Source organism: Podarcis tiliguerta (genome assembly GCF_965153285.1).
Source record: "Podarcis tiliguerta genome assembly, chromosome: 12".
NCBI lineage: Eukaryota > Metazoa > Chordata > Lepidosauria > Squamata > Lacertidae > Podarcis > Podarcis tiliguerta.
In genome coordinates this window covers 13,360,196-13,380,477 of record NC_139545.1, presented here as the reverse complement: position 1 = coordinate 13,380,477, position 20,282 = coordinate 13,360,196, and the positions used below count along the sequence as shown (strand labels likewise).

At 42.0% G+C, this 20,282-nt stretch overlaps 1 protein-coding gene across 4 annotated transcripts in view; it reads left to right on the top strand.

Annotated features, from left to right (window-relative positions):
* Positions 1-20,282, top strand: part of TMEM108 (transmembrane protein 108) — a 179,131-nt gene that overhangs the window by 116,925 nt on the left and 41,924 nt on the right. The window contains exon 1 of one of the 4 annotated variants that reach the window (XM_083405065.1): positions 16,615-16,711. The exons of the other annotated variants lie outside the window; for them this stretch is intronic. The gene's annotated coding sequence lies outside the window, so the exon portion shown is untranslated. Of the gene's footprint in view, positions 1-16,614; positions 16,712-20,282 lie in introns of those variants that run through there. 4 annotated transcript variants of the gene reach the window in all.

Genomic DNA, 20,282 nt, shown 5'->3' with positions numbered 1-20,282 from the left:
ATACCTTAGGCATGTCATGTCACAGCTGAAGACAAAACAACAAACTTGCATTATTACGGTAATTCATCTTCTCAGTGTGCAAATAGAAGGCCTTGTTTAAGAACCACAAATTGATTTGCCAAGTCTACCTCTAAAATGAGGTGCAGTCCAGATAGAATCTTAATGGGAAATGGATAACATGGTGTGACTAGATCAATGGGAATATAGAGGAAGACAAATTGTATTTAACTTTCCTTTTCCCCAGCCAATCAACATTTACCTCATGTTTAGCCAATAAAGAATAAAATCACATTAATAACAATTAATCAAGCATGTTGAATGCTTCACCTTGCCAACCCTGCAGCATCAATGCATTAAGAAAAGAAAGATGAGGTGTAAGAAAAGCCATATCCCCAATATTTCTAAAGTGGGTTAAAGTCAAGCTTATTTTCTGCCTACAGTTGCACAGTTAACCACATTGTTTATGTAAATGAACATTTATGGAGATGGTAAATATTGGGAAATTGCAAAACAGAGATTTTAAAAACAAATTACCAGCCTCATTCCCCGCATTGCTCAGGAGTTATAAGAAACCAAAAAATCAGTGCCGTTTTGGAATATTAAGTCCTCCATTTTTATTCAAAATGGTGTCTGATTGTGTCCAAACATAGACAACAAACTGCTCCTTTATCTCAAGAATGATTATACAAAGTTTGGTGATCATATTTTAAAGAGGTGTCCAAATGCATAGCATAACGAACAACTTTCCAAAATATAGAGCAAATGTCAGCCTATTTTTCTTCTGTATCAGTTTTACAGGTGCCCAGTCATGGGTCTGTTCTATCTTGTTATTTATGAACTTTAAAAAACACACGGGGGGGAAATCAAATTCAAATTGTATGCATTTTGTACTTCCCCTTCCCCTAAAATACGCTGTTGTATATATTTTGTGCATTTTTAAAACAAAACAAAACAAAATTGCACCAAAAATAGGAAAAAAGGAAAAAAGTGTAATCCAACTGATAGCTCTGTTCTGAGATCCTGATCTAGGAGCAGTGAATTAGATTGGTTTTCTTTACAATGCAGACTGAACAAAATTACCCTCTAGCTCTAGTAAATGTTAACAAAGAATCTTGTGGCAGCAAATGTATAGAAGCAGGCTTGAAATCATTTACACTTATTACAATTTGTGGTTTAATTTAGTTACACATTCTTGCTCTTCAATTGACTTGTGGCCTTTGCTATCCCCAAGGAGTGAAAATCCGTAGCTATGAGATAAGTGGGATGATTAAAGAACTTTCCATTTGGGAATATTGGCTGCTGCAAATTAAAATAGCACCATAAATTATAGGGTGCTCACTTCTTAAGGTTAGATGTGGTCAATCCCAAGCCCCCAGAACATCTATAATATCTGACTACACTATTACATTTTGTTGGGATGATTCCCTCTGTTCTCATCACTGCTTTTTCCTCTTATTCAGTGCAAATGATTGGAGGTAGTTCTTGTGAAAGGAGCTATATAATTGATATGTTAGTGCTGAGATAGCCAATGTTTTGGACCACAGCTCTAATAATTCCTGGCCACTGACCAAACTGGCTGCCAGATCCTGAACTGCCCCACCCTCCTCAGGACACTTTGACATGTGAGTGGTAAGTCACCTGTCAATCACCTCATATAATACGGCATCATGTGACTCAACTTCAAAGGAGGAAAAGTACCAAATACAAGAAGTACCAAATGCAATGATTGGCTGAAATGGAAGAGTTGAAAATGCACTGGAAAAGAAGAATTGGGAGCCCCCTTTGTGGGGCGTTCTTCCCAGATCCCAGTGCAAGTGTCAGATAACCAGATGGATGGATGAAGATGCAAAGGAACCCACAGATGACACAGCAACTGAGCAAATGAGGTTGCAGACAAACAAATCAAAAGAAAGAAATCCTGATGATTTCAACAGATACCCTGGAGTTGTGGGACAGCATGAGAGGGAAGCTGATAAAACAAATGATCCCAAGCCATGCTGTTCATCCTGCTGTGAATGCTCAGTGGCCTTAAGGTTACCCAAACAACAGGTGATCTGGTGCTTGCATTGTATGAAATATCTGTGCTTACCGAATCCTTGTGATTGCAGAAAGCTGCATGTAATCTTTAAAACAGCATGTCAGCCAAAGGACAGCACCATAGCTTACTCCTTCCTGTCCTTACATCCTTCTTTTGTACTCATTGGCATGCAGCCAGTATAAGAGCAGAAAAAGATAATCAGTGTAGTGGGAAGAGGTAGCTGGCTGCTTCCCCCCAACCCCCTTTAAGGCAATAAATGTGACAGTGACTGCAGATCTTCTACCAAGAACTCTTTGAATGGGGCTCCTTGCAGAATTTAGTCTTGACTAATGTTGCTGTCTGCCAGTGAGAATCTCTGGCTTAGGGACTTTTATGGAGACATCTGCCAAAGCTGATGCCCTGCAGGAACCTCGGTTGCTTAAGCACCTTCTCTCAGTAACAAGCTGCAAGATGAGGTTGCCTTTCACACTGACTACTATGTGGAGATTTAAATCATAATTACTTGGAGCTGGATATGTGAATTTATGGCAGGTTCCCATCACACAAGCAGCTCCCCTAGACAGAACTGCAGCTGCATCAAGCAGGGATTTCCACAACTGCAGCAGCATTTTTTTCTAGTCCATGTCATCACAGGACTGTCTGCGGCTGCATATTGGTGTCATTAAAGTTCAAGAATATCTGACCTGCTGCACTAATATATCTTGCATGCAGTATGCAAATATATTTGAAGATGAGTTCCTTTGCCCCCAAACTTATCTGCTTGCCATTTAAATTGTGGCTATTGGGAGCTTATCTGCTTGTTTTGCACCTGTCTACATTCTTCCAACTAGGTGATCAGAAAGGATAGGGGCTGTTTTGGTAGTTGGTTGGTGTATGCTCTTTGTGAAATTGACACCCGTAAATATGCCCTTGACATAATCATAGAATCATAGAGTTGGAAGAGACCACAAGGGCCATCGAGTCCAACCCCCTGCCAAGCAATGTTACCTGCCGTGCTGGCGTGGTTGCTCGAGAGCGAACAGGCAAGACTCCCACTGGTCTTTTCAAGGCTTTAATATCTGTACAAAACATTTACAGTGCAGAGCGTCTCAAGTCCATGTCTGCTCAGTCGCTAGCAGAATCTGGGAGTGGGCGGTCCTTAAACTTTCCCCAGCATAGCAGTCTTTTGACCCCCACTGGCGTGAATTCAGATCAACAGATATTAACCAATGTCCATTTTGTATGTGTATGCATTAGTTTGATTTGATTGTCAACACATGGCAATTGCAAACAACAACACCTTACGTAGCCATGCGGTCTTTGGGCAGAAGTACAATTGTGTCAGTTCGGGAATTGCTACTACATTTTCATAGAATTGTGGACTTTGAAGGTACCCCCTGCATTGCTGTAATCTCAAGTAAAGCATCCATGGCAGGTGGCCATCCAACCTCTGCTTTAAAACCTCCAAAGAAAGGGAGTCCAACACCTTCAAAGTAATCTGTTCCACCGTCAAAAAGCTTTTACCATCAGAAAGTCCTTCCTGATGTTTAGTTGGGAATCTCCTTTCTTGTAACTTGAATTCATTTGTTTTGGTCCCAGCCTCCAGAGCAGGAGAAAACAAGCTTGCTCTATCCTCCATGTGACAGTCCTTTATATATTTGAAGATGGTTATTATATCTCCTTTCAATCACCTCTTCACCAGGCTAAACATCCCCAGTTCCCTCAACCTTTCATCTTAAGGCTTGGTTTCCAGACCCTTGATCAGCTTGGTCTGAAATTGTGGTGCCCACATCTAGACATAGTACTCCAGGTGTGGTCTGAATGCTCTAAATTCTTGTCAATGTCCAGAACCCTTAAACAATACTATGCAGCATCTTTAAGCATGACAAGGAATATAGAAAATGCAACCAAATGGTCACATATTTCCAAGGACATGTTATGTTAGAAACATGAGACAGACAAAAATTCAGTGTACCTGGAAGTTCATTTGATGTGTTCAGCAGATGGAGATGTGGAGTGTTTAAATCCTCGGTAATCCCCATGTTCCTGCTCCAAATGTTCCACACTTGGGATTTTCTGTACTTACCTAGAGAACTTAAGGTGTAAGTATCATGGGCCAGGAGTCAGCTTTGCCTGCTGGACAGCAACCTGAAGGGGGAGAAAGGGGAATGATTTCACCTGCAGCTGCTCAGCCTTCAAGGACTCAGAGGTGAAGGTGCTGATGAGAACCAGCTGGCTTCAGCCTTCTTAAGCTGAGCTTCCAGCAGCAGTCAGATACTGATAACAATGCTTGCAGTTCCTGTCTCAATCTTGCTGCTTCCTGTTCCTCTTGACCCTTGACCGCATGATCATTGGATTCCCTGAACACACGGATTGCTGTTTGCCCAACCCTAGGACTGGACCTGACTTCAAATGCTGACTCTGCCTCCAGGCAAGTACACCTCAGAGTCAATTCTGGTTGGCTGGCCTCCCATTCTGCACATTGTTGCTCAGCAACAAGCTTGTAACAGTAGGTAGCCCTCCAGGTATTGTTGGGCTACAGTTCTAATCGTCCCCAACCATTGGCAGTGATGGCTAGGACTTATGGCAATTGTAGACATTGTTGGCTGCTCCCAGGTTAAGACTATTGATGTATCTGCTTCTTCAATGTGCCACTTTCAAAGCACTCTGTTGAAAAACAAAGTTTGTTCCGAGATGGAAAACTAAAGGTGTTACCTCTTGCACATCTGCCGCGAAGTGGCTCATTAAGATTAGGAACACCTTAGACATTGCCCTAATTATGCTTCTGAGAAGGGGGGTTAGCAAAGACAGTGACTTGGAAAAGCTCCTAAAAGGCTGCCAGACTCTTTGCTTGAATTGTGAGCCCGTCTCACTCCTGTGGTTTCTCTGTTGTCTGCTAAGCAGTGCAGTTCAGGTGTGCCTACGAAAGGCAGGCCAAGGTTATGTTGGAATCACTCTCTTCCTCAGAGGAAGGCAGTAAAAGAGCGGAGCAGAAGGTCAAAAGCTGCCTGTGTTCACTTTGCTCTGCCTCTTCACTTTCCCTTGCTTGAGAAGTGGCTCTTTGGCCGCTGCCAAATTGGCCTTGGTTTTGCTGAAGCAGCAGCCGCTTCCATCAAAGAACGGTGGGACTGGTTGTAATCTGTAAATTTATAAAGTGGCACTTTATAAAGGTTTGACATTGTTAGTCGTTTGTATTTCAATTCAGTCATCATGGCCAAGAGTTTGGCTAAGGAGAATTGGAAGACTTTCTGCTCTTAACTGCAGTGGGACAGGAAAGGACTGGATTGTTGTCAGGACAGGGGATGGGAGGGGGAATCTATGCCATGGTAACCTACATTCTGCACCCATAAAATATTAAATTTGTGACTCACGTACATTACAACATGCAAACAAAATTTAATTACTCTGTTGCATTAGTTCTGTGCTTCTACAGATCAACAGAGGGACAAAAATCTATGCAGGGCCATGAATCCTTGCCCTCAGACTACAGCAAAAAGTACTTTGCAACCCTAGAGTCATGAGGAATTGCCACACACTTTCAAGCATATCCTCACAATCACAGGGTCTAGAAACTTGGGTTGTTTTTTTTAAAAAAAGCATAAGTATGGGGATTCTTAGGATTATACACCCACTACCACAGCCTTCATTTTTCTGCAGTTGTCCAGAATCACAATACATAGGCAGCTCCAATTATTACCATGAAAAGTTTAGACAAGAGTTCATTTCTAGACAATAAACAATGCAGGAAGTCCCGTTCTGCAGAAGATCACTCTGATTTGTCTGCTCTCCCCCTTTGTCTCCTTCTCCACTCCCTTCCTGATTTCTCTCCCGTGCTGCTCACTGTACTGGCTCTACTCTATTTCGCTCTCTTTTGCCTCTTGCCCTCAAAGTAATGGTTTGAGAGAGGTTTTAGCCTGAGGAGAAGAGTCCTGTTCAGCCCAAGCCATCAGTCCCACCATAGCCCTTGCAGCTTTCTCCTCTTCCCACTACCACCACAAGGCTTCCCAAACTCCCTTGGGGCAGGAGGTGGGAGAAAACAGTGGTAGCAAAGGTAGTGGTGGCAAGAATTCTCTAAAACAGGAATGGGGGATCTATGGTTCTTCAGACCTTCTTGGTCAGGCAGGGTGGGAGTTGTGAACCATTTGCCATGTTGCTCATGGATTAATGGCAGTTGGTGTGCAGCTACATCTATAGGGCCAGAGTTTCCCTAGCCCTGCTGCTCCAAAGGATACCCATTTGTCCTAGGTATGTTCATCTAGAACCTTGTTTGTTTTATAGCCTGTCCTTCATTGCTACCAATACCACTGTGGGATATATAACACAGGGATGTAAGAAGGCAATGTTTTCTGTTCTGCCCTGTATTCATCACAAGCAGCACTGTTTCCATTCCACTGTTGTTCATCTACTGCCAAAAGCTGTGTTATTTGTTTCACTGTCCACTTTGTCAAAATCGCATAACTTCTGTAATTAATTACATATATATTGCCCAGATTACATTATTTTGCCCCATTCATTTCATTGCAAAGGAAATGCAATGCAAAGTGGGGCAGGGGGACATAGCACTTGGAAGCTAACAGCAGCAGCAACTACTCAATCCTATTCACTGGATTGTTTTCCATTCCAGACATGGAATGAATGAGCTTTGCCAATTTCTGCTCCCATTTTGTTGGAATTCTCTAACATCTCTAGTACAAGATAAATAATTTAATAAATTAAATTATTTAAACTAAAAATAGGAATTCTTAAAACATCAGCAAACACAAATAATCACAGCTAAACAGAGGGGACGATTAAACAAGTTTTAATATTCCCTGTAATTTATTGGGGCCATGTTCTGTTTTTATCGTGGAAGTTTGATTTTTTTTGTTACTTTACAAATAAAGCTGCTATGAAGACTCTTGTTAAAGAGGACAATTGTCATATCTTTAGGATTGATAAAATGTGTTAATCAGTTCAACCCCTATGTAACAATACACAGATATGTTTTGATTAGTGCCACTTGAGAATTTTAAAGCCTGCTTCTCCTGTATTGGTAGAAGCTAATTATAACTTAAGGCACAGTAGCTTTAATTAAATTGTCAGCACAGTGACAGTGGCATTCGGAAAATAATTGCACGGTCATTTCTTTTTAATGATGTCCATGTTTCATAATTGGGGTAATTTTGAATTTATGAGGATTACAGGAACCATATGCCGCAAAGTATTTCTTGCACATTTCTGTTTGAGAGGGGGAGGAAATCCTAGAAAACAAGATATATTGTGTGCCAATGACCCGTGAACCTTTCCTGTTGAATCCCCATTTTACAACTCCTTTAAATGATGTGCTCAAGTGTGAAAGTACATAACCTTGCTAATTGTGAAAAACAAAGATTTCTAGCTTCTTGAACCATTATAAACATTTGTAGTTCTTTGGGGTCCCTACATTGCAAGGATGGAGAACCTGTGACCCTCAGGATGTCATGGACCACAGCTCATCTCCCTGACCATTCTCCATGCTGGCTGGGGCTGATGGGAGTCTAACCATATCTGTAGGGCACCAGATTGAGGGATGTTGTTGCAAACCACTGTTTAATGTACCAATATAAGAACATATGAAGACCAATTCTGAATCGGGCCAAAGACCCACCTAATCTTGCATTCTGTTCTCACAGTGGCCAGACAGGTGTTGATGGGAATCCTACAAGTGGGTCTTGAGTGCAACCACATTCTCCCCTCTCGGGCTAGTACTAAAGACTTTGACAGCAACCCGGCCAAAGTTAGCTGCTTTTAGGCCACCTGCTGATTTAAATGGGAGAGAATGGTGTACTGAAAACAATGGGACTTGAAAATGTGAAGAGGCTATTTGAGCGATCTGCGTGAAACATTTTTGCCCTGTCAAATGTTAGGGATGATCTCCCCTCCCATTCTGCCTACATTTCTGCCACTTCAGAGTTTCCATACACTTTCAGCCACTGCAGATTGTTCAATAATAGAGTATCACCCTACTTTTAATCTCTCATTATTTATATTGATAGCTGAATGAGAAGACGGGGGCTGCCAGCTGTACACTGCAGGCTGACGCAATCTGTCGTATTCCCTGTAGCCCACACCTTGCAAAATGAAGGATGGACTTGCTCTGTTCAACCACAACCTCATCCTTCACCATATAATAACAATGCCATTTGTCCCGCACGCTGTCAGGAGGGTGAACACACCTGGTGTCATCCGCTATCACATTTTAATTGTGTCCATTTCAAATCTGAAGGACTGCTGGTCTCAGCCCTTGAAGCATTAAATTTTAGTCCTTTAAGAACTAGTGTTGTATAGTGAACATCAGTTATGAACATCCCCTATTCAGATCTCACCGACCTCACTAGTAATTCAGTAGGTGGCCTTAGGGCTTAACTTTCAGTAGAAACTGGTCAGCTTCCCTCCCACCCCCCATTCAAAACCCATGAAATGACTAGAGTTGGGATATAGATATATTTGAATGGGTTATGCTTTTAAAAACAGGGCAACATCCATATCACTGTGAAGCAGGGGAAGCCATTGTGGGGCCCTCTAGATGTTGCTGGATTGCAGTGCCCATCTCTGATCCATGGTCATGCTAGAAAGGGCTGATGGGCGTTGCAGACAAGCCACATCCGTTGGGCACCAGCTTGGCTTTCCCTGTTCCAAAGGGTTTACAGTATTTTTATATTCAGGTACTGAATTCTTTTCATTCACTGGCTGAACAATGGAGAGAAATGAAAGTGACTGGCTCCAATTCTCTAACTAGGCAGAGAGCCCAACTAGACAAAGAAAAGGCGTTTTTCCTTCTTATGACCTAACAAGCATAGAAGTAATTTCTGCATTAGGAAGTCCAGCCTGTAGAGGCTTGGAAGAAAACAATGCTGAATACCTTTCAGAATCTGCTTTTGTTTCTCCTTTTGTATCCTGGATGTATTAAAATGCAGAAAGTGGTTGGGGTTTTGCTTGGTTTGTTTGCTTGCATTGTTTAGTCTTCACCAATTGCACTCTGGCCATTTTGATTTCTTGTAACACTCTGATGAATTGGGGTTTTTAACCATATATATATATATATATATCAAATTTCTTAATGGAAATTGTGGACAAAATGAGTTCATAAGTAAAATTATTAGAATTTATTATTATTTATTAAATTCCAAACCGCCCTATACCTGGGGGTCTCGGGCTATAATTATGCACACAAATATATATTATATGTACACATATCTGTGTATATGTGCATGTTACCAGTAAGTATTCCTCTCTCAGTATATATACACACAAATATAGGTGTTCTGCCTTTGCATGCAGACATGAGAGATTGCTTATGAAATAATCCAAATGAGCAAATAGTCCACATTACAATGCAAAGTTAGGTGTGCTTAGCTCAGTGGAAGAGCATCACATTGCATGCAGAAGGTCCCAGATTCACTCTCCAGCATCTTCAGGTAGGGCTGGGAGGGACCTCAGCCTAAAACCCTGGAGATCTGCTGCCTGTCAGTGTACACAGTTTTGAGTTAGATGAGCCATTGGTCTGACTTGGTATAAAGCAGCTTCCTATGTTTAAATCCATCAGAATCAGAGGGCTTAAGCTTTCTTAACTCCGGCTGCAGTCCTGTGCTTCCATGTATGCTCCATTGAAGCCAGTGGGACGTACCTCCATGCAAACATGCACAGGACTGCATCTCATTGTTGGGTTATGGCCTTTGCGATTCACCTAGGCACACTCACATTTCCTTTAATTTCAGGGTTGGCGTGTAACGTAGATGCACAAATATTAGTCCAAGAGAGACATAATGAGCACTGCTGCATGTGGATGACTTCCACATATGAAAGGGTCACTGCAGGTCAGACATCACAGGTGCATGCTTCAGCCACCTCTCAGACACAATACTTTTCACATCTGGCTAAAATACTCAAAACTCATGGAAACAATGTCTGACTCAGCACAACCAAGCTTCCTGATAGTGATTTGTATGAGGTGAGCACAACAATTCTTTTTTTAAACAAAAAACACCTAACTGTACTCAACAGAGGCAGTTCACCTTGATGAGAAATCAAGGGTTGAGGGCCGAATGATATGTAGGCATGTGTATACGCTGGCCCAAAGAGTCCACTGACAGCATCTGCTTTGTTCATCTGTGCGTGCAAGCATGTGAGAAGAAAGAGAGAGACTGAGACTGTTCCTGAAATAACCCAGATGATCAAACAATTTGGCCACATCCCAACACAAATCTAAGTGTGCTTTGGGGGAGGGCTGTAGCTTCGTGGTAGAGCATCTGCTTTGCACACAGAAGGTCTCGGGTTCAATCCTCATCATTTCCAAGAAGTGCTGAAAGAGAACATTGTCTGAAATCCTGGATAACTAGTGCCAATCTGTGTAGAGCTGGATGGGCCAATGTTCTGACTTGGTATAAGACAGTTTCCTATGTTCCTTAATCATGTGAATTCTTGCCCACTTCAATTGTTTTACACGCCATGTTAACAAGAGTGAAGCATCGAGTGAAGGGTGGGTTGCGGTTATTGCAGACAGATCAGTTCCCTGATCTCATAATTAGGAAAATAACCCAGGCTTTGCAGCTTCAATCACGGAAGCAGAGTTTTTCAGAAAGAGGATCCATTTGTGGACCTCCCTGAAGAAAACCCATGTGCACTGAACGACGACGGCAGAGCTAATTTTCCAAGGCCCTTTAAAAGCCATCCAAAGTGCTGAGGCCCATCAGCCAATAATGCCTTAATTGGCCTTTTCACAAGCTTGAACATTCTGTAACTGCCAACTGAGATTTACTCCAGGAAAGATGTGACCTCTTCCCCTCCCAGCACATCATATGAAATGTTGAAGGATCTTATAAATTATCTCCAGTCAGAAACTGATTTGCTAATCAGCGTAAGGAAGAGGCAGCATCAGAGTCATCAGTGTATTCCCCCCCCTTTTTTTATATATATTTCAGGAAGCTGGGTTCTCTTTCTCAATTATGCTCAACGGTTTTACATACGCTTAGAACCAATTTACATATTTTTCTCAGGATGAGGTAGCAACGGTTTGGAACGGGTGGGACGTGAAGTATGTGTCATATGTTTGAATGCTCCTCCATGTGAAAACGGCAAACCAAAAATCTGTAGTAGACTCATGAATCTGGAACTTTTCTCTTTGATTTGCTACTGTATGCAAGCATAATTTTTATATAATGTGGAGAAATTTTCACAAATACAAACACACACACACACTTTTACAGTCTGAAGTGGAACCGTCAAGAATTCTGCCACCTCAGGGCCAAGCTAGATGTGACATTGCAGATGCATGACTTTATCTCTCTTATCTTTCAAGGCCCACCCCCCTGCTAAGAAAAGCTGTGAGGGGATTTGGATTGGGACCATGGCATAGAGCAGAGGAGGCTTAACCTTGTGCACATATGTTTTCACCTCCTTGGCTAACGTTAACAGATAAGAAGGGAGAAATTTGTTTCAGTTCACATTTAAATGCTAATCACTAATTCACACTTTCCAATGCAGTTCTCCAACCAAGTAATTGGTATAAAGCTGCATGTGCTAGGGTAAAGTGTCCATAAAAGGAATATATTGGTGAAAATTACATACAAAAATGCATTATATTGGGGAAATTGCATAGAAAAATGTATATTTGGAAATCGTCACACTAAAATATGGATGAATTGTCACAAACTGACTTGTAAATGTAGACAACCGAATTTAAGACTGGAAAAATGAGAAGCAGAGAAACTATAATTGACTTGCCCACCCCTAACAGATGTCCAGGGGGCAGTGTGAAAAGGGGCTGCAGGGGCTCCTCCCCAAAACATACCTTGTGCTCATGACCCAATTCTCTTCCCCCCCACCCCAATAGCTGCTTTTAACAACAAACACATCACAGAAACATTCATAGGTCTCTGATGTATCTAGTTTGGTCCTCAGTCTGCTCTGTTCTGCACAATATGTAAATTGGCTTTCTGGTGGGGTCAGTCAGTTTTCTTTATTTACAGAAAGATTTAGAAAGAATTACTCCAAGGAGATACTCATTTGTAGGTAGCATAAGATCTGTTTGAACCATTTTTAACAGCTCCTCTAGGTTTGAATTAAGGAAATTTGTTAAGCCAGCTTGAAGGAAAACAGCAAAGCACTAGTCTGTCAGTTTTTGAGCTGATAAAAGATTAACCTCTTTGCTATGATCTATTTATAATATATCCAGCAGAAGGTTCTTCACAATTTGATCTGTTAGAAAGTTGCCTTTATCCTCAGCGAATTATGAGATAAATGGAAAGAACACACTCTTTGTTAAGGGGGTTTTCAAATTACTTTTTATGTCAAGGCAAATGAATGGCCCAAGATTAAAAGTAATGGCGTGAATATGCATAGGAGTGAGAATTACTTCAAGAGAATATTAAAGGAGATCAGAACAACTGGGAATGAAAACATCCATGAAATCCAGCACTTCCCACCAGTGTCCTGACTTTCATTTAGTGGAAATAATTGTACTAGCTGCTTCAATAGTACATACCCTAATTAAAGATGTAGACAAATTAAAAGGTCCATCACTTTTCATCTTTCCATTTTGAAACTGCATTATTTAAAGGCAGGAAGTGGAAGGCCCCAGAAAATGTCCAAGGTCTATAATTTGGGCATTGACATACAGCCAAATTTCCATATGCCTTCCTACAATTTGATCATTGTTTTGCTTGTTAGGGTATGAGGAGAGAAGGTTGTGCTGTGGTCGAAAACCGGGCAGGCCCTACTGTTGGGCAGAATGAGATAGCTGCCCCAGACAGCTTATTTAGGGTGACAAGAAAGGGCAACAAATTGATCTCTATTCATTATTGCATTTTTACTCCATGGAAGGGGTGCTTGTGAGATGTTCTGGCTCAGGGGCCAAAATGACTTATCTAGCCTTGGGTATTATGTACCTTGATTTGGGGAGCAGGAGCACCCTTTGCTGTTCCACCTCCATCAGCAAAGTTTCTTGAGCCAGTCCTGATTGGCCTTATGTTAAATGATGTACCATTTTCACACCTGTTACGGGTTCTCGCCTTCGCCAGGTATTTCCATGTGTCTGGCTATAAATATGTGATCAAGTGGCGCAGGAATTCTTTGCTAGGCACCAGCATGAACTCTGGTTACCAGTGATTCTCACTGCTGATCAAAGTCACCCAAGAGTGTGATATTCATGGTGGCTCAAGAACATCAGCTTTAAATTCTGTGCAATTGCTACCCCAAGCCGTGACAGTCAATTTCATCACTGTACATGCACTTCATACATTTCCTAAAGAAGGGGATGCTACCAAAATGGGCCCAAATGCCAGTCCAGATGGTTTAACAAATGGCAGATTGGAAACAGAATGTACATGGGGAGCAAGTTGTATAAACAGAAGTTAAATTTCTCCAAGAATAAGGAATCAACATTTTAAATGCCTTCAGTAGCAGTATGCTAATTTTAAACCTCAGCTAGCAGAAAGAACATTGGCTTCAGTAAAGATGAAAAATGCCAAGTTAAGTTAAAAGCAAAATCAAGTTTGGCTTCCAAGTGTTTAATGTATTACAAATCTGTATTTTAAAAAGGAGTGTTGGGGGTGGGAGGAAATTAAATAAAACCCATCTTAGACATGATATACCTATAGGCTTTGCTTCTGAACTGGAAGTGAGTCAGAGAAACAAACTATCAAAAGCAAAACAAAAACGCATCACTTTTATTTCTGGTCTTTGTTGACCAGCCAAATTGCTTAGTCATAACTTGCTAACTCTTCCAAGTGTTAGCCAAGCTACGGATATGTTATGACTCTTGTTATGTTATGAATCATGCAGTTACTCTGCATGCACAAATGTGTGTGGAAACATAAAGCATGAAAAAAAGGGAAAGAGCACGGAAGTTGCCAGACAGGGCTGGCTCAGATATGTCGGTTCTATATGTTGTAGTAAAAGAAAGATCAGGGAGAAGCTGAGCTATTTAGCACTATGCAAAAACTGCCCTCCAGTTTCAGCCATATATCCCCCAAGTTTGGATAGGGTAATTTATGGGGAGATACTTAGTGGGTGGCGCTGTGGGTTAAACCACAGAGCCTACGACTTGCCGGTCAGAAGGTCGGCGGTTCGAATCCTCATAGCGGGGTGAGCTCCCGTTGTTCGGTCCCTGCTCCTGCCAACTAGCAGTTCGAAAGCGTGTCAAAGTGCAAGTAGATAAATAGGTACCACTCCAGCGGGAAGGTAAACGGCGTTTCTGTGTGCTGTTCTGGTTCACCAGAAGCGGCTTAGTCATGCTGGCCACATGACCTGGAAGCTGTACGCCAGCTCCCTCAGCTAATAAAGCGAGATGAGCGCCGCAACCCCAGAGTCGGTCACGACTGGACCTAATGGTCAGGGGTTCCTTTACCTTTACCTTACTTAGTAACCAGGTGTTGTACTGGCAATATACTCTCTTAGCCCCCAACACCCTCCCCCGGCAACTGGTGTGTGTTAGGTGTGTGTTATTTTCTATTGGTGTGTGTTATTTTTTGCTCCGTGTACCTTCTTGGCTCCTTAGCTGTTCAGTCCCTTCAATATTCAAAAGGAACCTTATTTTCACACAGTTGCATCCCTTCTGCAAGATACCTTTCTTTGCACATCTATGCAAAGAACTGCCAAGGGGTCTCTCTCCCCCCGCTCCGCTTCTATCTCTCAGAGCTCTTGGGATGACCATAGTGAAGCACAAATCCTTGTTTACCCATCCAGGTAAATGGATGGCTCTGGGGAGCCAACATCTCTTTGCCTGTTTGTCCAATCTTCCTCGCACAGTTGCTATGAGGATAAAATGAGATATATTGTAACCTGCTCTGAACACCTGGGATAGGTCAGGGGAAAGTCTGAACAAATAGCCGATTGGGATTGGCAACTACTCTCCCCAAACTATAGTCTGCCCTCTGAAAACATTGTCGTGTTCCACAGCTCTACAATATATCCTTGTCATTTATATGTATTTTCTCTTCCGTGCTTAGAGTTCTAGGCAGACCTTTAATTAGATGAGTTTGGAGTAATGCTGTTAACTAACCCACTGCACTGAGTCTGCTTTCCCCTTGAGTGCCTGGGGAAAGAAAGACTTTCCCATAAAAATTATCCAAAGTGTGTCCCAAATGCATTTTATCTGTTGTCACTCCAGCAATGTGTTGCATCACATTGATCCCTAAGAGACTTTCAGCACCAGAGGTGGGCAGGGGGAAGATCAATTTGCTGCTCTTTAGACATCCTACTAGATGCACACTCCCTAAGTCCCCCACTGGAGTTGAGTAGCAGAGGAATTTGCAAAATCAAAACAACGTTGGTATTAAAAAACCAAAACAAAAAAATCTTATTTTAAAAAATATCTGAAGGAGGCAAATATGTCTTCTTCATTAGGCATTAAATCACAGCCCACATATGTGCCTGAGAGCCTCATGCAGCCATTTTCCTTGCCTTAAAGGTGTCATCATCTTGGGCACCATGGCAGTGCCAAGGCTTTCTTTGGTGCCCACAGTCCCCAGATCGCCAGCTTCCATTCAAAAACTATTTCTAGCAATTTTGGGAACTGGACATATGAGGCGAAATGTACAGACACAATTTTTCTCATTCTTTGGGGGAAATTGGCCTGCTCCATTCTTCCAGTGTTTTACCCTGGAATGTGCGAGAGAAGAAGAGATGTTTGTGTGATCTGTGTGTGAGAGACAGGGAATTGCGTGGTCTGTTTGTGTCCTGAGGCCATGGACCATCATCATCCTTTCATTGGCTGCATCTGGATATGGATGTTGTATAGGCAACAGTACCAGCATAGTCTTTGAGTGGTGGTATGTGCAGGAGGAGGCATGGAAAAAGCTGGTATCATAGACCTGACCCCGCTCCATTCTTGAATGGTGTGAGGAGAAAGCAGGGGTAGGCACATGGATGGAGCCAATCTGGTGTTTTCACCAGTGCTTCTGCACTACCCCAATCTTGCTGTATAGTTTTGTATCTTTTAATTGTATGGTTGTATGTTTTGTATAGTTTTGTATCTTTTTTCTTTTTGCATAGTAAGAAATAAACAACTACCTGACGTTTAGGAGACATCTGAAGGCAGCCCTGTTTAGGGAAGTTTTTAATGACTGATGTTTTAATGTAAATTTAATCTTTTGTTGGAAGCTGCCCAGAGTGGCTGGGGAAACCCAGCCAGATGGGCAGGGTATAAATTATTATTATTATTATTATTATTATTATTATTATTATTATTATTATTTTATTTTGTTTTATTGCTGCTGCTCTGCACCAACCCTGCATCATTGCAGTAAGTGATGGTGATGCCAGTGCCACGAGGCTAGATCCTACTGGGTATGTGGCCTAGTTTCCAAGGACACTGAGGGAGGGGTCTGCATTTTTCCACCCCTCCTTATATTTTCTCCTTCCCTCCCTCCCCAGGGTGAGCATGTACTGGATACAGCAGTCCTGCTACCAGCATTGCAGTGGCATGCCTCCTGCCCTAGTGTAATTTGGGCATAGGATTGCTCTGTCCCAGTAGTGTAAACCTTTCCATTAACTCTCATTTATTAGAGATGAAATAAGATGTGGTTCTCTTAGCATCGGTGTTTCATTCCACTCCCATTATCTTTAGAAGACCCACTCCTTGGCCTTCTGAATTCCAGAATTGTTTTGCTTCTTAGCTCCACTCAGGTGTGCAGGGGGGAACCAAGCAAAGGAAAGAGCACCAACTCAGCTGTAAAGGTCAGGTTGTTTTTCAAAGTTCAGCATCACAGCACACATTCCTCTTGTCTTTTTTCCCTCTGAGTGAAAAAGTGGTGCCAAAAAAATAAAAAATAAAAGCGATCCTAAAACACTCTTGAAAGGCATGACGAATCTGCAATGTCCGCTGGTCTCATAGAAAAGGCTCCAACATGGCCACAGAGGAATTTGTATTTAATGGGAGAGAGGTGGGTGGGTGGGTTCTGAGTTAAACATAGCAAGTAATTTCCTCCTAAAGGTCATCCCGGTTTAGATGTTAAGAGAGCTCTTGATGTGAATTTTTTAAATTGGAATAGAAATAGAAATGGTTTCTAATCAAACATTTATTATTGTTGCTGCATTTTAAATCATAGCATATGAACATTTATGCTGTACAATTAGGAAAACAACCAGCAATATTAGTCAGAAATTAATACTGAAAATATCAATGTAAATTCAGAAACAGCAAGGGCCTTGAAGTTGCCCACATGCAGAAAGCAGACAAGTTTTTTTCCCTACAGTTATAAGATGTATTGTGTTTGAAGTCCTGTGTAAATGATAGCAATTATTTAAAAACGTGCCTCTGCACACAAAAATTAACATATGTGATTTCTATGCAAACCTTATTTTTTGGCAATGCATAATTTGTGGGCTTTGGAAGAAGGTGCAGATTTTCAAAATAGCTAAGTGGGAAGGCGAAATACAGTGGTAGCTCGGGTTACATACGCTTCAGGTTACAGACTCCGCTAACCCAGAAATAGTACCTCGGGTTAAGAACTTTGCTTCAGGATGAGAACAGAAATCGTGCTCCAGCGGCAGCAGGAGGCCCCATTAGCTAAAGTGGTGCTTCAGGTTAAGAACAGTTTCAGGTTAAGAATAGACCTCCGGAACGAATTAAGTACTTAACCCGAGGTACCACTGTATAGCATTTGTTTCTTGGAAACTAATGCAAAAGTACACATACAAATAGTCAGCCAGCCACAAAGCCCACCAGACCATATGCTAAAGATCTGATAAAGATAACACTGAGAGTGTGAGGGTTAATGCCTGGGAAGGCTTTAATAGAAAAGGAAGCTATATTTGTTATTCACTGCACAGACTTGATTCAGCAATGGGACAGAAAGGAAACACATCAGCAGAAACCAAAACAAGAGGAGATGGTTGTGTGGCAGGCTAGCATCTTGGGACTGACCTGCAGAGGGAACATTGCTGCACCAGCTTAACATAGTCTTGGGCCATAAAGACAACTGTTTCAGGGTGTGGTGGTTAATCTCACATACTGAGCTATAGTGGAGCCCTCAGCTCCCATTCTTGGTAGGAGGAGGATTTTGTTGTGACAAATGCAGCAGGTAACTGGTGAGTCAAGGATGTGCAGGTATCAAATACATTTTACCACCACAAGTTAGGGATGTGGGAGAAATTCCATTCAGAAGGTGCTGAGACGTCTCTTGCCATCATTTATTGGTTTGATGTCATTGTATCAGCAATGGTAGTTCTGTGGTACTGGAATAACTTTTTCAAGGATGGGGAAATCAGTCAATTTCTGTTTCCTATCCTTAAGTTCTCCACATTTCCATATCAGTTTGCAGTGTATGTGTGTGTCTGTTTTAAGTCCTCATGAAAATTCATAAGAGTTTTAGTGTGGAATTCTCCTAATATGCTACTATTTACAATTTGCCTAATATCCACATTTTTGCAAAGCGTGTGTTCCCCAATATAACACATTTTAATGCAATTTTCACTAAGTATGCATTTCTATACCCACATTACCTTAGTGTGTGGCTTTTTGGGTTGTTGCTGTTTTTTCTTCAGACCACTTATTATTGATTTATTGCATTTATATCCCACCTTTTTCTCCAAGGAGCTCAAGGTGGCAGACATGGTTCTCCCCCTCCTCATTTAATCCTACAACAACCCTGTAGGATAGGTTAGGCTAAGAATCAGTGACTGGCCCAAGGTCAGCTTCATGGCTGGGTGGGAATTTGAACTGTGGTCTCTCAGGTCCTAGTCCGTCACTCTAACCACTATGTCACACTGGAAAATGTCATTGCAAAATCTGGAGAAGAGCTAATTTTGAAGGTTGCCTGTGTTCTGCGTTGCATATTGTTTTGGGAAGTACAGAGTAGGTAGATTCTCCTTTAAATGCTAAATGCATCAAATGTCTTCCCCATTCCTAGCTGTGCTGCATAGCAAAGCTGTCCTCTGCCACACACCAGCCTAGTTCTGTGCTGGCTTAATGGAGTCTTGCATAATGGAGTCACTGCAACTCCCAATTTGCTGCACCTTACTACAAGGGTTTTTGTGCTTAAGTTAATTTCTTGCATTTATACCCTGCACTTTCAACGCCACAGTAATAACCCATGGCATCTTCCCGTTAAGATAAGGAGAATAATAGTCTCAGATGACAATTGCAGTAAACAAAGGGCTCGATATGGGAGATGGTAGGCCAGTGTTGCCATGCAACAGGGTGATCCCTTCCTCTGTGGGTCCTTGGAGGCTTGGGTGGAATAAAACTTGCCAGCATTTAAGGTGAAAAGAATTCTTTCATTGGAACCATAATTATTCAAGCCAATGCGGCAATTGCCCACAAAGAGCTAAGCACATAGGTCATTTGTTTAAAACACAAACAATACAATAATCCTTCTGAGTCTATAGAGAGGAAAAATAGACAATATGGCTTGCAATTTTGTATTCAGCCAGTCCAAAAGTTCCAAGTGCTGGGTGCTTGTCCCAAGGCAAGAAGACAACTGGTGAATTTATTATCCAAAACTCAAAGGACAGAGCCCTGCAGTCAGAATACAAATATAGCAAATAATGCAATATGTACATGAACTCAGTTCCTACCTGCTTCCTGGTTAACCAGACATACACGTAAGTTCAGTTTACCTTACACAAGGTCCTAAGATTCCAGGAATGTTAAGCTTCCAAAAAGAGCTCCCTCCTCCTAGCTCCCCACTATACCGTACTAGCCTAAACCAGCCCACTGATGGGGATTAACCGCACAAAGTATCCTGCTGTGCCCCTGTGATGCATTGAGTTGGCTTACCTATTCAGGGCAATATCACAGAGTTCATGGCACTTCCCAGGCACAACAGACATAGTGCCCAGTTAACAGAGCATGGTGGCTTACGGGATCAGGCCATAACAATATCATTAGGAACCATAGGAAGCAGCCGTATACCCAGTCAAACCATTGGTTCATGTAGCTCAGGATTGTCTACACTGACTGGTGGGAGCTCTCCCAAGGTTTCAGGCAGGAATCCATCCCAGCCCTACCTGGAGATGCCAGGGATTGAATTCTGGGCAATTTGGCATTCAAGCCAGATATTCCACCACTGAGCTGCAGCCTGATGAATGCAGACTTGCACATATCCTAAGAAATGACATATGCATTCTATTCAGGAGCTGGGGGAGTCAATTAAAGACTCTCTCTACCCTCCTCCTCCTCCTCCTGAGGATGATCTTTTTAAATTGAAGAGTCATAAGCAAAGCTGGTATGGCGATCTATTCCCCTTAGCTGTTCCTAATTGAAAACTGATTAATGCAATCATCCCGTGCATAATAAAGCTAGAAC